This window comes from Vicugna pacos, chromosome 5, assembly GCF_048564905.1.
Source record: "Vicugna pacos chromosome 5, VicPac4, whole genome shotgun sequence".
Lineage (NCBI taxonomy): Eukaryota > Metazoa > Chordata > Mammalia > Artiodactyla > Camelidae > Vicugna > Vicugna pacos.
Window position 1 is genome coordinate 87,549,402 of NC_132991.1, and position 21,494 is coordinate 87,570,895.

The 21,494-nt window shown below is 36.9% G+C and overlaps 1 pseudogene; it reads right to left on the minus strand.

Moving 5' to 3' along the window:
* Positions 1-403: 403 nt before the first annotated feature.
* The window catches only part of LOC116280686 (large ribosomal subunit protein eL8 pseudogene), a 37,152-nt pseudogene continuing 16,061 nt past the window's right edge, over positions 404-21,494 (minus strand).

A 21,494-nucleotide genomic window follows, 5' to 3' on the forward strand; every position in this document is an offset into this window, starting at 1 on the left:
TTTTGTGGAATTTATAGCACATGGTAAAATTTCATTTCCTATAGTCCAGGGCAATTTCAAGATGTAGCAGAAATAATGAACTGGAAATTCAACAAACCTGAGTTTAAATCACCCTTTTATGTTGTACAAGCTGAAAGACTTTGAATAAGTTACATAATTTCTCTGAGCCTGTTTCTCCACTTTTAAAGTGGAGATAGTAGTATTTGCAAAGTCATTTTGACATTATACATAGTGATCAACACATAGATCTTGCCAAATAAACATATTTTCTTCCTAGTTCCTCACATCCTAGGGATCAGCCAAATACCTGTTCGTTTAGTCTTTTCATATGATCTTAATTCCTTCATTTGAAGGAAACTTTTTTTTTTTCACTTTTATGTACAGAAAACTTGATAGTGTAGACTTAGCTCAGTTTGACCACCAGTTCTTTGGCCTTTGCCTTTTCCAGCTTGGTGACTTTAGACCTAGGATTTTGCCTCCCTAGTGATGGCGGTTCTCATCATATCTGTCATTGTAATTGGTCCTGATAGCTTAGCCTGAACTCCTTTGTCTTCTGAGTTAACTCGTGTGAAGGTGACAGCAATATATGTCTTTCTGTGGACTAGATGCCCCAGCCTGGCCTTCCCTTTGCTAAGGCAGTACGGAATCTCATTTCATGACACAGGGCGGGCAGGAAGACAACCAGCTCAATGGGATCCACATTATTTGCAATCTCCACCAGCTGAATCTTCTTGTTCCCCACCAACGTGGTGACAGTGTTAAGCCCTGCTCGAGGGACAGGTGGCCTCTTGGTGGAGACATCCCCTTTGCCAGCAGCTTTCTTCTCAGCCTGAGACAACAACCTTGGCTTCTCCTCTTGCTCCTTGTCTGGTCTGTACTTGTGGGCCAGCTTAAGCAGTTGAGTAACTGGAGGTCCAAGGATGGGGTGAACCAGTTAATCTTGGGAAGCAATTTTAGCCGCTTTGCTTCTGCAATCTGATGCCATTGAGCCATTTGACAAAGCAGGTGAGGTCTCTTTTGAGCTGGGTATCTTGTCCTGAGAAGTAGATGGTAATATTGTGAGTGAAACTCAAATTCCTTGGAAAGTTTAGGGCCACTCAGAAGGGTAGAGTTGCATCAGTGATCTTGGTGGTATAAAATGTTGTCACTATTCTTAATTCATTCTTAGATTTCTTCAACTGAAAGAATTCTGATGGGTCTTTGAAAACTATGTCAACACGCACTTTCCAACTTAGACCTGCACCTCAAAATACAGACATACTTCATTTTATTGCACTTTGCTTTATTGTACTTTGCAGATATTTTGGTTTCTTACAGATGGAAAGTTTGTGGCAACCCTGCATGGAACAAGTCTTTCAGCACCATTTTTCCAACACCATTTGCTCATTTCGTATCTCTGTGTCATATTTTGGTAATTCTCACAATATTTCAAAATTTTTTATAAATATTATATCTGTTATGATGATCTGTGATCAGAGATCTTTGATGATACTCTTACAATTCTTTGAGGCACCACAAACCACTCCCATATAGATGGAAAACTTAATTGATGAGTATTGTGTGTGTTCTGACTGCTCCTCTGAGCTGCTATTCACCCCACCTCTCTCCCTCTGCTTGGGCCACTTTTCCCTGAAACGCACTGCTGAAATTAGGCCAATTAATAACTCTACAAAGGCTTCCTAGTGTTCAAGTGAAAAGAAGAGTCCACATTATTCACTCTAAGTCAAAAGCTAGAAACAATTATACTCAGTGAGGAAGTCATGTCAAAAGCCAAGACAGGCCGAAAACTAGGCCTCTGGTGCCAAACAGTTAGCCAAGTCGCAAATGTAAAAGAAAAGTTCTTGAAGGAAATCAAGAGTGCTACTCCAGCGAACACACAAATGATAAGAAAGCAAAGCAGCTCTATTGCTGATATGGAGAAAGTTTGAGTGGTCCAGATACAAGATCAAACCAGCCACAACATTCACTTAAGCCAAAGCCTAATCTAGAGCAAGGCCCTGACTCTCTTCAATTCTGTGAAGGCTGAAGGAGGTGAGGAAGCTGCAGAAGGAAAATTTGAAGCTCACAGAGGTTGATTTATGAGGTTTAAGGAAAGAAGCCATCTCTATAACAGAAAAGTGCAAGATGAAGCTGCTGATTGACAATGTACCTGGTCACCCAAGAGTTCTGATGGAATTGTCTGAGATTAATGTTGTTTTCTTGCCTGCTAACACAATATCTGTTCTGTGGCCAATGGGGCAAAAAGTAATCTCTACTTTCAAGTCTTGTTATTTAAGAAAAATATTTTGTAAGGCTATAGCTATGATGGATAATGATTCCTCTAGATCTGGGCAAAGTACATTGAAAACCTGCTGAAAAAGACCCACCATTCTAGATGCCATTAAGAACATTTGTGATTCATGGGAAGAGGTCAGAATAGCACCATTAACAGGAGTCTGTAAGAAGTTGATTCCAGCCTCATGGATGACTTGGACGAGTTCAAGATTTCAGTGGAGGAAATAACTGCAGATGAGGTAGAAATATGAAGAGAACTAGAATTAGCAGTGGAGCCTGAAGATGTGACTGAATTGCTGCAATTCCATGATGAAACTTTTGTGGAAGAGGAGTTGCTTCTTCTGGATGAGCAAAGAAAGCGGTTTCTTGAGATGGACTCTCTCCCTGGCGAAGACACTATGAAGATCATTGAAATGACAACAAAGGATTTAGAATATTACATAAACTTAGTTGATAAAGCGATAGCAGGGTTTAACAGGATTGACTCCAATTTTTAAAGAAGTCCTGCTGTGGGTAAGATGCTACTGCAGAGCATTGCATGCTGCAGAGAAATTGTCTGTGAAAGGAAGAGTCAATTGATGTGACAAATTCCACTGTTGTCTTATTTTGAGAAATTGCCATAGTCACCCCAATTTTCAGCAGCCACCACCCTGGATCAGCGAGCAACAATCAACATCAAGTCCAGACTCTCCATCAGCCATAAGATTACAACTTGCTGAGGGCTTGGGGAATGATTAGAATTTTTCAGTAATAAAATATTTTCAATTAAAATGCTTGCATTGTGTTTTTAGACATAAGACTATTGCACATTTACTTGACTATAGTGTAAACATTACTTTTATATGCACTGGGAAACCAAAAAAATACATGTGACTTACCTTATTGGAATATTTGCTTTATTGTGGTGATCTGGAACTGGGCCCACAATATCTCTGAGGCATGCTTGTATAGAACACATTTTTCCCTTGGCAAAAATAATTTACTGTGCTGAAATCAATTTCCCTCTTATTTTGGGCCACTGTTTGTACACTGTGTTTAATATAGACAGCATTGATTTTTCACCACAAAAAGGTGAAATATCAGATCCTTAAAAAGATAAAGAGTTTTAACTAGGTAACCCCAGTAAATTGATCTTAAAATGTTACAGGCCATGGTGTTGCAGATCTGAAGATAACACTTTTTATGACAACCTGGAGCTGCGGTGGCCTGACAGGATAAGTCTCTTGCAGAAAGAAAGAAATGTAATAGGGTAGCCAGTGGAAATGAGATCGCACGATGTAATGAAACGTATCAATGTAGAAGAACAACATCGTGAAATTTTAGATTGACGGGGACAAAGACAGTTCTATGATCTTCTAGAAAGGAAAATTAAAAAAGAAAATTCCTACAAAGAATCAGGAATACGAATGATTTTAGACTCCTCAATAACAACAAAAGGAGCAATAAGACGATGGGGTCTGACTCTACCATGCCGAAGAAAAGTTATTTCCAACAGCATGTTCTACACTCAAACTACCTACCACCTGCCAGGATAGAAAAAAAATTTCTCAATTCAAGCTCTTAAAACAGTTACTTCCATTGCAGCCTTTCTAAAGGGGCTTCCTGAAGATGATTTCCACCTTAAGAGGGAGCAGACCAAAAAAAAAAAAAAAAAAAGAGAGAGAGATGATGAGAGATTCATAACAGGAAATATGCAACATAGGAGGGAAGTGATGAGACTTGTCAAGATAGAGCAGGAGGTTGATCTCAGGGAAACAACTGTGGCCCAGACATATACAGACATTCCTGGAGTAGTGACACAGGAAACAAACATATGGAGGGCTGTCAGCTCTGCACCCCCCGTGGAGGTGCCATCTTGAGCTTGATGAAATTTCTGGAGGATGTGTTTCGCTCCAAGTTTGTAAACTAAGAAAGAGGAAGACATAATAGCTAGAAAATAAAGCATTAAACTCCAGATTAGTAAATGATTAGTAAATTCCAAGGAGAATAGTTCAGAGAAGTAGCAACCTGGTGACGGTGTGCAGCAGACCTGGAGCAAAACTAGCCCAGAGAAGACAAGGAAGTCTCCAAAAGAGTTACTGGGATTCGTGAAGAAGGAAATGTCTCGGTAGATTAACTGGGCTTATTGACCTCATGGAAAATTGTCCTATGGAGCTATCAGGAGGTTGGAAGAATTAGCATTAAGTGCAAAAATAAAAAGCAAATTAAAAAAGCAACTACTTTAATTTCAAGAAAAACAGAAAGAAGGAAAACATCATAATTCACTCAGTGTTTGAATAACATTTGCAAAGACGTCAAAGAAACACTGAATGTTATTTAAACTAAAAATTATAAATCCATTAGGAAGAGGGTAAAGAAAAGTGGGGTGGGGGTGGCAATGTACAAAAGAGAAACCCTCATCTAACATAAGAGGAAATCAATATGCATATGATCCAGACGGATGTCTGTAAATTCCAGAAGAAGAGAATAAAAGAAAGGGACTTGAGGGAGTGAGGAGGGAGAAAGGGAGCAGCCTGACATCTGGGAGCTGGCAGGCATGATGTCCCCCACCTTGAACATAAGCTTCAGGGAACATCAGTATCAGACAAAGCCATTCTGTGCCTAGGATGGATCAAGACAAAATCAAGACCAGTCCATAATCACGTCTGAACACAGACAAAACCGAGCATTGTTCAAGCCACAAAATAACCAAACTTCCCCCTTCCTGCTTATTATGAGCAATTGCTGTCTCTTCACCCACACAGTTTTAGCTTCACTCTTGTCTCTCCTTCTTCAAGATAAAATTTATGATGATAGCCAATTATAGAATTGCCCCTGCTTGCAGATAGCATCCAATCCTGAGCAAAGACCAACTTCCTTAAAACTTCCCTCAAATCACCTAACACAAGCTCATATCCAATGAGTTTATCTAACACCTTCTTACTAGGACTCCCCGCAGATCCCCATAGCTTGTGGTCTCCCAAGCTACAGCGAACAGTAAACCAACTCTTCCAACCACAGGTCTGTTCCTGATGGTCTTTGGCTGGAGAACATTTATTTATAGAAAGTATGGAGGGAAAAACCACTGAGTTTTGTTAAAATTCTTCTAGTACTTTTGGACTCGTTAAAGTATATATGCATGCTGCTTTGATAAAATACAAATCAGTTTTTTAAAAGCTTATCATATATTACTTACTAAGGTGGGAAACCAAATGCATATGATGGATGATTAGGAGATTTTGTAATTGTGGTTTTAAAAGGTGTCATCTTATTCAGCAAGTCCAATGATTTCCAGTGAACCCCGAAAATAACTGGGCTAATAACAGGTATTATTGGTCCCTGGTCCATGGAGGACAACAATTTTAGACCCTGGGTCTGGTCAGCAGCAACAGGAAAGGGTTAACCAGTAGGAGAATCGAAACTGAATCCCCTTCACTTGCTCTATTTTGCAAAGACCAAATATTAAGAGGAGAGAAAAATGAGTATGGCTATTCCACAAAATTTAGATCACTGCTTAAAATGAGCTTGCATATATTTATTCACTAGTGATCCATGAAAATAAAGTACCCACTTTAAAAACTCAATATAGAATGTCAAGCATCGGATGCACAAAAAAATGGATACACCGAAAAAATATCTAGTATGTGCCAATTTTGATTGATCTCAAATTCAACCTTGTTTCTAAACATCCATCCACTTCTGTGGCTCATGCTAATGGTTTCTTTTAATTACAGGTTCTGATTCCTGGAGGTGATTACCATGGCCAATATTTTTTTAGCTGCCATTAAAACTTCTCTTAAATTGCTGAGGGGAAATAGAGCTACCCATCAACATAATCATGATCCAAATAGGCTTAATAATACAGATGCCCATGAGTCAAACAAAAAGTCACAATTTTAGAATCTGCCAGGATGTTATAAAGAGGGGAAAATCCCAAATATTGACTTCAATCATCCAGTTTCAATAACTTTCAACACATTGTCAATCCTGTTTTATTTATACTCCACCCACTTGCCCTACAGACCCAGAATATTTAGAAGCGGATACAAGATACCATATCATCTCATCTGTAAATGCTTAAGAAAATGCCCATGGAAAGATAAGAGCCTTCTTTTTGTGGGCATAAACACAATATCCTTTTTGCATCTAAAGTTACTACCAATAAACTTGTAATATACCCAGTGTTCAAATTTCCCCCAAATATCTTTGAAGTATTGTCACATAAATGTTGATATAGTTTATATTTTCCAATTGGGATCCAAAAATTCCATACATGGCATTTGATTGGTTTGTCTCAAAAGTTTCTATCAGTTTCTCCCTTCTTCTTTTACCTGTTTGCAATTTATTATTTGAAGAAAACTTCTTTTTGTCTTGTAGAATTCTCACATTCTGGATTTTACTATTTGATTCCCTTTTTTGTTTTTAATTTTGTCTCCACCTACGTACCCCTCTGAGACTTTTTTTATAGGTTAAGATTAATCAGTGGGTTCAGGTGTTGCCAGCTTAATTCATCCATTATAAAGATTTCCATCCACTTTCCACCTAATGGTTTGTGCAGCCATTCATGAATATTATCTACATCCATTATTGCCCTAGGGGGAGCAAAATGGTTATATTCTAATTTCATTATTACTTCTACAATTATCAGCTAGAGTAATTTTTATAACCAAGACTGTTTCTCATAATGATTACCCCAAGGACGGTTCACATAGAAAAGAAAATAAATGCTTGATTCTTTCTGCTTATTTACCAGTTCGCAGCCTGAGTGTGATTCCTCCCTTCCTCCGAAAGTTGTCTGAGAAGTGTTCTGTTTTATTTTGTCTTGCTTTAATATTATTATAAACAGCTGTACATTTTAACGTAGGTATTATATTTCAAGTTACTACACTTGTCTTTATTTATGGTTCCTAAATTTTCCACCCATTTCGCCAGGGGGATAGTTTTCAGGTTGACTCCCAAACACTCCTGACACAGCCCAGAGTCATTAGCAGTGTTCTTTGTGTCTGGTAGGAAGAGCTGGCTCGTCTTGTCCATTTCATATCCCAGACCTGGAATCAGCTGTTCTCCGCGGTGTCCTTGTTTCTTGCACAGACAAATGATATTTCAAAATCATACCCTGGATTCAGCAGGGTGTTCCTGTTACCGACTGACAATTGTTTCCAGGCTTTGTTAGTGGACAGAGATAAGAAAAAAAATCCTAAAAACATGTCATGAATTCATGCTCTTATTTCCAGTTCAGATTTAGGATTAACCAGTTTTCACTTCATTTTGATCTTGCAATATGTCTCCTTTCCCTTATACTGAAAATAACATTAACACGGTGACTTATTGGCTTTATCATGTATGTGTGTGTTTCCGATTGTATTCAGGGTAATTTGTTTAGAGTTGTCCCAATCTACATATTGAAATCTAGTTAATGATAGATGACAAACCAACCAGCTAACTCAAAAATATACAGATTTATATATACCCCCCCAAATCTAGTTTTATAGAGATTCCAGACGAGGAGCAGAAACCTCATGTCACAGAGAGGCTACTGCATAGAAAGTCTGTCATTTCTACAGAGAGAAAAATGAAAAGAAAAATCTCAAATTAGATAAAAGGTACAGTTGTGTCTGTTCAGATCTCAGGCTGGATGATCAGGACTGGTGATCCTTTTTCAAAGTAAAGTGAGAGGGCCAAGAAGGTTATGAAAAATCACAGTGAAATTTTTTTCACTGTGTCGAGAAAGATGGCAAATGAGATGAAGATGGACTTTGTCAGAGAAAGTGTCTGAATTAAGGGTAGTAACATGAGCTAGCTGAACAGACGGGAGTAGGAAGGGAATATCTGACATTGAGACTGAAGGATGACACAACCTCTAGGATGAAACACTTTGCATGCAGGGCCAAGGGATGGTGAAGGTAGAGGTACTAGAGCTAAAGAAATCAAGAAAGTGGGAAACCAGAGTTGGGTCTATCATTTACGTGGGTGTCTCTAATGCTGTGTGGGATCAGCTCAGGGAGTGACTCAATTTAGATGCAGGGAATAAATTATTAGAATTTCTACTTATACCTGACAACATCCTTTCAATATTCCTTTCTAGCATGTCTCTTATATTGTATATTAGAGTTCAATACTCTTTATAGAGGGACCGATTCACATGAACAAGCAGACAATTAAGAATGGAGTTGGCCAGTGTAGAGCATAATTTTTCAGTTATACATGGAAAGGAAAATTAAAAATAAATAAATTTTTAAAAAAAGAATGGAGTTGGCCAGACTCTGCAACCTCTTCATAGGGGCTGAATTATACTCCATGGCATGGTTATGCTGCCATGTAGGTAATCCATTCCTTCTTAAGAGAATACATGATTTGTTTCCAGTCTTCAGTATTATAAAAATGGTAAAATAAACATTTTTCTACCATATGTTTCTGTGTAGTTATTCAATTTGGATAAATTTTTAGAAACAGAAATAGTGGGTGGAAAGTTATGCATTTTCAAGGTATATTAGCTAAGTCGGTACATATAATTGGAAAATACAATACTGACTGCCAAAATGTCACTGAGAATGTTAATTGGCTTTGTATTTTATGAAAGTTCTTATCAAATCATAAATAAAATAAAAATGATTAATACGAGGATAGAGAAAAAATTCATCAGCATAAACACTGATAAATCTGATTTTATGAAATGTAGATAAATATTTTGTACACTAATTCCATTTTTGTTTTTAATAAGATTCCCAATTTCCTAATATTTTCTTTTATATACCTATTTTATTACATAGACTAATTGGTGTGACTAAGTGGCCAATTTATGTCCCCAGAATCATGGAAATTTCACTATGCAACACAGAAACCAGCTTTTCCTTTGCCACTTTTTCTTTCCAGATAATATGGCGCAGATGTAGATAAAAGGTAACACCAGACATACTTTGTCAAACTCAAGGGAGCTAACTGATTCCTAAAACAAGAACAAACACCACCAAAAGCCCTCAGTCTAGTTTTTATTATTATTATTTTTTACTATTTTACCAGCTAATTTTTTACTATTTGATGCTAGTCAATGGTACTACATAATTTCAATTGATTGCTTCAATTTCCAAATCTGGAAAAATCAAACAAGATTCGCTGGAAAATCAATGACATTCAACTGTAATATCAAGCTAACCTCCAACAAAATTGTCCAAAATGGCGTTTCCCGTAGAAGAGGAACCATTCCACTCATCCATGTAATAGAATGAGCATCAGCTTCTGTTTGTGTCTTTAATTAGGCATATTCTCTTCTTCCAGACCGACAGTGCAAAAAGGAAAAAACAGAAATCTGATCATGCATACAAGAACAGTAGAGTGCTTCTTAAAACATATTAACCAAGTCATGGAATTTCTGTGGTTAAAGTCATAAATGGCCCCAGAGAGGCCACTGATAATCGCCGTTTTGACTGAATGGAGTCCTGTAGTCAATGCATGCTGTTTTAGGTGCTTTGTTTTGTTTTTTTCAATCACCTGATTCACTATTTTTGTTATGGTCCCACAAGGCATTTGCCCTCTCCTGTGGAATTTTCTTGACTACAGTCTCATTAGATGACATGTGTTCTAATTAGATTTCGTGGCTGTTAGACATTATTATGCTAGAAAACCCACATTCCTTCCTCCCTCTTCCCTTTTCCATTACTTCTATCCTGCTCTTGTGTTTTTATTTATGCAAGATGCAAGCCAGATGTTATATTAATAAGAGAGTTGATTTTCCTCAAGGAACTATTCATCAGCATAGAAGTAGACCCTGTTGCAATTTCTGGGAATTCTTTAAATTCTTTCCTTGCCTTTTTTTTTTTTCCTTTTAAGTAGTAAACTTTGGAAGATAGACTTGAAAGCAATATTTCTGTAAGTATAGAATTACTTCTGTTTACTGTGAATGTTGATGGAGAGTGGGAGTTTTCACAACTAAATTTTAAAGTTAAAGAAGAAAGAATTAAAACAGGAACTAGATCTTATGAATGTAAGAAACATATCACAAGTAATGTGTGTAAACTTTTTGAAAACTTAATTAAAATGTAACAAAGATGCTTTATCAAAGCAAAGGAGTATCATACACAATGGAGTCCAGATTCTCTGTTATTTGAGATGATGTATACTTTAAAATATAGAGAATTAGATGATATTTTCATTTCTACCCCAAATGTTATTTTATAAAATGGATGATGTTAAAACAACAACAAAAAAAGAGCTTCTTACACTCTTCAGATGAATACATCTTCTAGGGCACAAAAAGATTTTTTTTAAGACCACAGTTAAATTCATCATGATTCCAAAAACAATCTCTTAAAACAGACATGAGATCCTTAAACTACCAAACATCCCAGGAACACTCAATGAAAGTTTTGGAAATCTTTTTAAAATTCTCTAAAGTCTTATTTTTGTGTCCTCTCTCCTTGTTGGTTTTGGTTCTGTAGCTTAAATTAACTAACCAGACAAAGGAGGTCATCTGAAGTCCATGACCACAGGGGTAAGACTTGAAGCTGGGGAACAAGGAGGTACTTCTCCCTTTCAACCGGTTGTTCATGCATTCATAATCTGTGTGTATTATTTATAAGTTGAAGCAGCATCTTGATTTTTATTTACAGCATATTTTGAAATCAGACTATGGACAGCCCCAGCAACCACCGCTAGCTTGCCCAGTGCTATCAAGGTAGGAGCTGGTAAGACTCATCCTTGATTTCACTGAGCCATGTCTAGTAGTGGTTGTCTTCCAGCAAAAATCAAGTCCTCAGTGTCTCAGGAGCTACCAGGGTTTGTCGTTGTGCTAACAGCCTTGGAGGTGGGATGCTTTCATCAGCACTTCTATACCATTATCTTAGTCATCCAGAAAAGTCTCAGCTTTGAACTCACGTTTGTCCTCCTTAAAGACTTTTGCTTTCCATGATTCTAAACTCTGTGGTGTGCTTCCTACTTCACTGGCTTCTCCTTCTCAGTCTCCTTTGCTGATTCATCTTCATCTCTCTGACCACTTATCGTTGGAGTCCTCCAAGCTTCAGGCCTTGTACATCTCCCCAAACTACTGCATCCTTTTGGTACTATTACCAGGTCCAGATGCCATCTTTATGGGCCAACTCCAAATTTTAGATCTTTACCCAGATCTTCTCTCCCATATATCCAATTGGCCATTGCACACTACCACTCCAATGTCTAGGGTCTTTGCAATAATGTACTTTGAACATCACCTGATAGCTCACACTTCTCACTTCTTCCACTGATGCCACCCAGGTCCAAGCTATGGCTATTTCTCCCTTGGGCAATTACAGTAGACTCTCAACCAGTCCTCTTGAGGATCCATTTCCTCCCTACAGAAATAGTCCAAGTTATATTCTCTACACTATAGACATAGTGATCCTGGTAAAAATAAGATAAGTCATGTCACTTTTCAGCTCCGTAAGTATTTATTTATTTCTCTCCATCACACTTGTTGCCATGTGGCACATCAGGTGCCTTATATTCTTATTTTGTTTATCATCTGCCACCCTCCATAAAAATTTAAACTCTATAAAGGCAGGAATTTTTGCCTTTATTGTTTACTGATGTTTCCACGTCCCCTAAAATAATACCTTGGTAATAGATTGCTTAATAAACAAGTGTTGAATGAATGAATTTCAGATGGCCTTGAAAGCATACGTATTACCAATCAATCTGTTGGCAAACAGAAAACGACAGCCTCCAGCATTCGTGGTTGTGTGTTTAGAGCTACGGTGGACAAATATAAAGAATAATTGCCCTCAAAAGAATTGTAAGAAATTATACTCTACTGTGGGGTTTGAGACACCTCTGTATAGAACACAAACAGCCCAATGCAACACAGAGGGGCAACAAACAAAGTAAGAATCACAACTTCTTACATCACTGCTAGCTTTTCCAACAAGACTTGTAAATACATCATTGGAAAATCTATTTTTTAATCATTTTATTTTACTTTATTTGGGAGGGAGGCCCTTGATTTTTTTTAATTCTGTTTTTATTTTTATTTGATTCGTTTTCTTAATGCAGGTACTGAGGATTGAACCTAGGGCCTCGTGCATACTAAGCACACACCCTACCATTGAGCTATCCCCATTCCCCTAAAATCCATTTTTTTTAAAAAAAGCAAGTTATAAATCTATTCATTTGTCAAGAACAGTTTCACACATCACCATGGAGGTTGATGTCAAAATAAGCATTTACTCAAACCCTTATTTATTCAAACATTTATTCAAAAAACAGATTCTGTGAGCCTCTTGTGTACCAGACCCTGCCCGAGAGCATACACTCTATTGTGGATGAGAAGGGCCAGTAACTTGCACATTTGTGATTTACTTGGGCTTTGACCTAACAGATGATGGAAAACTGGGACGTCTTCTTCGTTCTTGTGTACCACAGAAGCATGCTTCCCCTTAGTCCTGGAATTTCTTCAAAATCTGTTTGCTCAATAATATGTTATATGTAAGTTTCATTTTCAGTAGAAATGAAAGCAACCACAGAAAGCCTTGTATATGGGTGTTCAGAACAGCTGAATTATTAATATTCAAACACTGGAGACAATCCAGTGTCGGTCAATAGTTCAATGAGTAAACAAACCATGCCATAGTCACACAATGTAATACTAATAAGTAATATAAAGGGTAAACTATTGATGTGTGCAACAATTTGGGTGGATCTCAAAATCTGCATGCTAAATGGAAAAATAAGTGATACAAAAGGAATGGTATAATGCCATTGATATAAATTCTAGAAAATGCAAACTAATCCACAGGGACAGAAAGCAGATCAGTCATTGCCTGGAGACACGGATGAAGGAAAGGGAAGGTTCTAAATGGCTTGAGGAAACCTTTAAGAGTGATGGAAATACTTGTCACCATCACTGTGGTGGTGTTTTATGGGAGTATACACCTGCCAATGCTCCTCAGATTGTGCTCTTTAAAAGAGTTATATCTCAATAAAGTTGTTCCAAAAAATAGACATACTGTATAATTTATTAAAAAAAATTTTGGAACCACATCTCCTCCCAAATAAAAGCACTGGCTGAAGCACCTACATGTTTGGTACATATTGATGCTAAATGCACCATTGTGAAAAAAATATGTATTTGTAGGTAATAGTTAACACTTACATAATGTTTACTATCTACCACAACATTTGTGAATTTAATTGCATTAAGATAAATCCTATATAGTAAATTTTATTATTATTACAAAAATAAAAAAAAATACGGCACAGTGTCCTGTATGGTAGGTTAGGACACTGAGACCCTAGTCCGTAAGGTTACCCAGTTGGTGAATTACAGAACAGAGACTTTAAGGCATGCAGCCTGTCCCCAGATGCATGTCCTTAACTCCCGCAACATGCCACCACAGTAGAAAGGAAGGAAGAAATTAAAGAACTCAGAGAAGAGAGCTTCACTGTGTGCTTGGCAGTCAGAAAAGTCTTTTTCAAAAGGCAGGATGTTTGCTGAGCTTTGAAAGATAAGGAAGCTTTGGAAAAAGAGGAGGGTAGAAGTACCTCTCAGACAACGCCGGGCATGAAAGGGCCTGAGAAGGTGTTTGTCCAGTCTTTGATGACATTCCTCACAGGGTGAGTCAGATCAAAATCTGCTGACATTTTATCTTATAAATACTGCATGCAGGATATAAATAGCTGGCTCCGGGCAGAAGAAGGGCGGGGGGGGGGGGGGGGGTTCTCCCCTGGCAGAGGGCCCGTGGCAGGAAAGGAACAAAAGATGGAACTAAAGCTGTTTAACGATTAATGAACCAATCCTTTTCTTTAATGTATTATATGACTGAGAAAAGGGAAAATGATGAGCCGTGGCTGCTCAAACCGACAGGGAAAAGGAAATACTGCTTTCACAGCACCATTCACCAACCCCAAAATTGGTCGCCAGAATTACTCATAGTAACGACAAAAATATTGCTCTTGTGATTTTACCATGGCGGTAAAGATGATGTTGGCCAGACATCCGAGACAAAAGACAGTGCATACATTCATGTCTAAAGAAACCCAGAGAAATGTCGCATACCAAAGAACAAAATATGAGGAAAGGACAGCCAAAGGAAGTGAAGGTCACACAGGGTTGCTGAAGAAGCCGAGAGGACTAGACACAGATCTTGAGAAAGTTTACAAAGCAAAAGCAACGATTAAAGACTGGATGGAGGAGAGCAGGCTTGTGGTGGAGGTTGCCCTGAATCCATGCTGATACAAAGAAGAGACAGGAAGAGCGGCAGTAAGAGACATCACACAGATTCGCCCTATTTGTAGGAAACAGTTCGGCCATGAAGAAGTGGGAGGAGACATTGCACATTATGAGCAAAGCTGCTGCTACCAATTTGAGTGGCTGGGAAGAATAATGTGCAGCATGGTGACAAGACATTTAACGGATATTGTATTGCATATTTGAAATTTGCTAAGAGAGTAAATCTTTATAAAGTTCTCATCACAAGAAAAAAAGATTTTTGTAACTACGTTATGGTGATGGATGTTAACTAGACTTATTACTGTGATCATTTTGCAATACATACAAGTATTGAATCATTAGTTTGTACACCTGTAACTAATGTAAGGTTATATACCAATTATATCTGAATTTAAAAAAACTTAAAGCAATAAAATGTAGCACTTAATGTTTAAAGGACACTAATGCAAATCAATAAATAAATTTCAAAATGCCTAAGTGAATAAATAATCTAGCATAAAATGAGGAATACAGATGACTTCACGTATTGAAAACGTATTCAACTTCACTTTTGTATTTCATGGATTATTGCTTTTATTTTTATTATTTTCTTTCTTCTACTTTGACCTTAGTTGGCTCTTCTTTTTATGGCTTCTTGAGATGGAAACTTGTATTAGTAATTTGAGACTTTTCTTATTTTCTAATGTAAGCATTTAAAACTATAAATTTCTAAGTACTGCTATAAATCTCTTTTATGTTGTATTTTCATTATCATTCAGTTCAAAGTATTTTATTTTCTTATGTAATATCTTTTTTGACCCATGGTTTTTTTTACAGATGTGTATTATGTAATTTTAAATATTAGGGGCTTATATATCTCTCACTGACATGGATTTCTACACTGCAATTTGTCAGTCTTTCAAAATTTATTGAAATCTGTTTTATAACTCTGGCTTTGGTCCATCTTGGTGAAAATAGCGTGTACCTTTGAAAAGAATGTGTTGAGTGTTGTGGTCTACAAATATCAGCTAGGTGGAGTTGATTAATAGAGTTGTTAAGATTGTTCTTATTTTAACTGATGTTTTCTCTAGTTGTTCTATCACCTTCTGAGAGAGAAGTGTTAACGTCTCCAACTATGGGGTAGACTTGTACATAAATAACAGAAATCTTATGGTATTCATTTTAATCATCTCAATATTTACTCATAAATGTTGAAAGTCTACTATTAGGCATATACCCACACATTCACAATTGTTATGTATTGCTGATTACTTACCATTTTCAGTACGAAATAGCCCATTTTTTCGATAAAAATTTTGTCAATAAGTCTACTTTGTCCAACATTAATATAGACATTCCTATTTCCTTATTATTAGTGTCCACAGGATATATCTTTTTCTGCCTATTTCCATTTAATCTATCTGTGTCATGATACAGTGAGCTTCTTGCAGACCACATCTAGTTGCCTCTCGCTTTAAAAAAAAATTCATTCTATTCTCTAATTGGAATGTTTAATCCATTTACATTTAATGTAATTGTTGGAATAATTGAATAAATGTACACTACTTTGTTATTTGTTTTCTATCTGTCCCATCTGTACCTCTTTTTGTGTGTGTGTGTGTTGTTCTTTTATCTCCTTTTCTGCCTTTTTTGGGGGTTAATATCTTTTGGGTGAATATCTCTTAGAATTCTGTTTTAATGTCTGTATTAGATTTTGTGCTTATTTGTAGTGTTATTTGAGAGATTATATTCTTTTCCTTAATTTTGCACAATCTAATTAGAGTTAATATATCACTTTAAGTAAAATGCAAGCATTTTGTGGCCTTTATAGTTCCATCTATCCTGATACTTTATGCTATTGCTGTCATATATGCTACATTTATGTTGTTTTATATCCCAAAACATAATTCAAATTTTTCCCTTTAAAGAGTCATTGTGTTTAAGGAATTAAGAAAAAATAATTAAAAAAATATATGTCCATACACTAACCATTTCTGGTGCTCTTCATTCCTTTTCGAGGATATGAGTTTCCTTATGGTATCATTTGTCTTCAGCTTGAAGAGCCTGATTTACATTTCCTACTCAGTAGGCCACAAATTCTATCTGAAAAATGTCTCTATTATGCCTTAATTCTTGAAGGACATTTTCTCTGCATTTACAGTTCTGGATTAATAGTTTTTTTTTCTTCTTTCAGTATTTTAAAGATGTTTTTACACCAACTTCTGAATTTCATTATTGCTACCTGAATAATAATTCTTATCTGTTAAACTATCATTTCCTTATATGTAATGTGTTATTTACCTCTGGTTGCTTTTAACAGAGATTTTTTCTTTCTTTGGTGTTTGGTATTTTGAAAATGATGCTTCTAGATGTGGTTTTCTTTGTGTTTACTCTGCCACATTTTTATGAGCTTCTTATATCTGTAAATTTTTCACCAAATTTTGGAAAAACTTAGGCATTACTTCAATTTATTTTTGCCCCATTCTTTTCTCTCCATTTTGGGTGCAGTTTTACATCCGTGTACTTTGATTCCTCCAGGAAGCAGATCACATTACAGAATTAGATAGTTAAGAGATTTACTGGGGGAAATGCCTGTGAATGATAAAGGGGGAGGGAGGAGTAGATGGAGAGAGCCCTCATGCCATGATGCAGTTCTGACATCTGTGAAAGAAGAAAAGGAAGAGAGAAAGACTAAGTAGGAAGAAACTCAGGCTGCAGTCCAACTGTGAGAAAACCTCAGGTTGATAGGGCTGCCCACAGCAAAGACTGTTAAAGGGTTCAATGTTGAGCAGAAATGGCCTGGTTCTAGTACCCCACTTTGTTTACTACTTGGGAATGCCTGGAGAAAGAGATGGGCTCAGAAGAAATGGTGGGCACTTGGAGCTATCAGTCAACTATGTATCTTGCTGTAGGTCCCTGAAGGGAGATCCAAGTGGTGTATTTTCATGACCACCACAGTGTATGTTGGAATGCTCAATATTGTATCTGATGCTCTGTTCTTTTCATGTCAACCAATGTTCATTCTATTCTTCTGATTGCATCATTTCTGTCTGACTCAACTTCAGATTCACAGAATCTTTTGTCATCTCCAATCTGCCATTAAGTTCATTGTCTGAAATTTAATTTTAAGGATATTACTATTTTTTTAGACTCTCTGCTAAGTCCTTCATTTTCTGTGTCTTTCCCTCTGCTGAAATTTCTCATCTGGTTATTATGAATATATTATCTTCGATGTCTTAAACATATTTGTAATAGGTGTTTTATAATTCTTATCTGTTTATCCCAACCCTTGGATCATTTTAGGATTAATCTTAGTTGATTTTCTCTTTGGTAAGTGTCCATCTGCTTGTTTCTTCATATGTGTAGTAATTTTGAATTCCATCCTATATCATTTGAAGTATACATCATAAAGACTATGAATTCTGTTATGTTTCTCTTAAGAGTGGTGATTTTTGAACTTGGCTGAACTCACACTATGTTTTTCCTGCAATGGAATTCAACTAAAATTTATTTTTACTGCTTTCAGCCTTAACTGGCTTGTTTGGAGTCTCCCAATAAAGGTGTAATTTAAGGATCCTCCAGAGATTTGAAAATAGCTTACACACACACACACACACACACACACACACAAGAAAATAGCTTACACACAGAATTTAGGACTCCGTATTCTGTATCACCCACATTGTTTCCTCCCCTCATTTCTAGTTGTGATAGTAGCCCTGAACTCCATTTTGTGGTTTGTTTCTATCCAGTATGAGCCATCTTGTGATATACAAACTGTAACCTGCCTTGAGTCAAAAAGCCATTGAAAACAACCTAATCACTCAGTGTCCTTTCTTTTTTCTAAGTGTCCACATTTACTCTGGTTTCTCTTCAAATTGTATAGACCTTTTGCCTTTTACTAAGTGTCTGCTCGCTTCCAGCTTCTGCCTCCTTTTGTTACACTACAAGGCTTTCCAGTAGTTATACATACCTTTCACAGATTTTATCTTTGTTTTGCCCAATCCATAATTGCTATCCATAGAAGGTTTTGTCTGGTAGCAGCTATGCTACCATTAGTCCTCACTTGTAATAAAATGCATTAAAATAAAAATTATAATGAAATGTAGTTTTTGATCACAGATTGGAAATATCAAATGTCATATGTGTGCAATACAGTATTGACTGCAATAAAAGGAATTGTTATACATTGTTGATGAAAGTAGATTATTATTACCCATTAGTTCTTTATTGTAGAAAGTAAGTCACTGCAGTCCTTATTGAAATTAAAAATGTAAACACTTTTTGAGTAAGCAAATCCAAGATTTTATCCTACAGATATCCATACACAAGAGTCAATGGTAATGGATATACAAGGATATGGACAATAACATTGTAATAGCAGAGGAAATGAAAATGCTATACATTGATCAATGGGAAACTAGTATACACAATTAAGTACCATGAGGAGAGCAAACACATATATAGTGTTTGGTTGAAGCATACACCACTCTAAGTGCTTTATATGTATTATCTCACATAATTTCCCAACAATACTATATTATCCCATTTTACATAAGAAGCAAGAGGTTAAGCACCATGGCCAAGATGGCACATATATTGAGTGGCAGGACTGGTATTTGAATTCAGGAGAGTCTGATTCTGAGTCCATGAGTTTGACCACCATAATATGCTGTCTCATCATAATATAATAATTAGTCTTATATATCATGAGAATGACATAGCTCCCCAGGTGGTAATTGGAACACTGCTCATGATGTAAATTTAAATGAAAAGGGAAAGTTCAGAATATGTATACCGAGTCCACCTTGAGTGTAAAATAATTAATGGACTATATATATATATACACACACACACATATGTATATATTTGTTTCTGCATAAAGCATTCCTGAAAATATACTGAAACAAACCAACCAACCAACCCAACCCTGGTCCTTGGGGAGATAACTAAATAGCCAGAGTACACAGGCAAGGGAGACATTTCACTGCATGCCGCTCTGTGACTTTCGAATGTCATGTTTTACCTATAGATAAAAATTCATTAAATATTCTTTCTAAAATAATACATACTTAGTGTTTAGTGCAGTGCATGGTTTATTGTAATTACTGTCTTAATAGTGAAAGTGCTCATCAAGACTGAAATGGCCAACTGTTTACACACAGGCAAAGAGAGAAGACTTGAGCCAAATGGCTGTTAACAGCATTTTAGCTTTTCCACAGTAGCACACAGCCAATACAGAGCTGGGTCTTAAGTGGACAGTAAACACTGCCCAGGTGACAGCAAGCTCAGTGACTGACTTGAAGTTGGTCACACTAAGACCCTTAACTCTTAAGTTGACATATTTGGGTTTTCCTTTTCCCCTTTGTTCTCACTTTCTTTCTCTCTTATATTAATTTTAATGTTTTTTCCCATGTTGTAAACTTCAGATCATTTTGGAGTTAAAAATAGACTATCCATGCTTAGCATAGACAAATATATAGTTTTCAATGTTCACCAAAGCCTGTCCCTAAAATGGAACAAGAGAATTTGTGTCTCTGACTCAGGCTGTCCACTCGACTTGGTGAAATTATTCACTTATAACAGTCTGTAATTTGCTATTTTTACCAAAGCATTTTGTTTGTTTCCGGTGTTTGTGAAATAGTAAATCAATTCATCTCCTGAACGTGAGCTCTAAGCTAAATGACCAGTGTGCTCTTTAGAGTTTAACTTGAAAATGATAATCAGGTTTTAAAACCACTGCAAAATAACAAGATCCTGCCTTAATGCAAAGCCTGAAATGGGAGGAAGGATTCGTGGTGCTGTTTATGAATTGCTCAAGCATCTGCTGCCAGCCTGAGTTTCATGCATTCTCAGGCTGCTGAATTATGTCTTTGTGTGTGCTAAGAAAGCACGCCTAACATTTTTTTATGTAAGGGAGATAAACCCTGTTTGTGAGCCCTGCTGTGAATGAGAATGCACTCAGTACTTGTTTGTGGGTCCCGAAATTGTTTGCCAAGCCTGAAATGTGTCAAATAATTACACAGTAGACGTCGGAGTTGTGTTTTATGGGCTAACGGCCCAAGTCAATTACAGCGTCTTTAAAACTGTCCCATCAACTTCTGCTAATTGCAGCATATATCTCCGTGACAGGAAGGAAGCTCATCTTTCATTTACATTGCACTTTCTTCCAAAGCCTAAAGAGAGAAGATTCTGCCTTGACTAATTATAAATACTCCCCACCCCTCAGGATATGACTGAGAAACCTAAGGGTATCTGCTTTTCTACCCCTTTGTTGAAAGGGAGTTGTCATTCAACTAAATTGAATTTTCCTTTCATTTCTATGGATGAGTTTACTTAATATCTTTGCAGGCACATAAATACATTCGGATTGTTGCCCATCTGGCTACTCAAGGCAGCACTGTAGTTTTGCCAACCAAGTTGAAGCTTTGGCATCACTCTGGGACAGAGCCATTAGACACAGAGTTTTATAATATCCCCATTGTCCTCATTCTACTTGCTGTCCACCAGGTAGCTTACTCCAGGGCCCATTCAGACCTGGGTCATCTAGATCCTTTCTTACCCGCTAGAAGTTACCTGTCTTGCTCCTCAGTCTCTCAGGCTTACTAGGTATTAGTGACTCATTTCATTCTGGCCAAGACTGAAGAAAGAAGTTAACTGCTCATCGACTACAGAAAGGTCTCCGATCTGCTTTTTAACAGCAGGGGCATGAAACCCACTAAAACATTAGTATCACTGCACTCTGGAAATTGATAAGGATCTCAGAAATTGTGTAGTCTCCACAATCCATAGGTTAGGAAACTGGTGCTCAAAGAGACCACCTAATGTTCCAGAGCTAGTTAGTTGAAGATCTGGAAGCAGAACTCAAGTTTCTTTGTCTTTCCGTACTAGTTTGCTGACCTCAAATCTTCAAATAGTTTTTGAGGCTTTGAATTGCAAGATAATCCAAAAAAGAATCATTGCTTTTTGAGTCTCTGACTTATGTCTATCAGGTAATAAAAGGTATAATACAAAAATAGAAGAGATATATACATATAAAATTTATGTGTAGGTTTCTACAACAGAA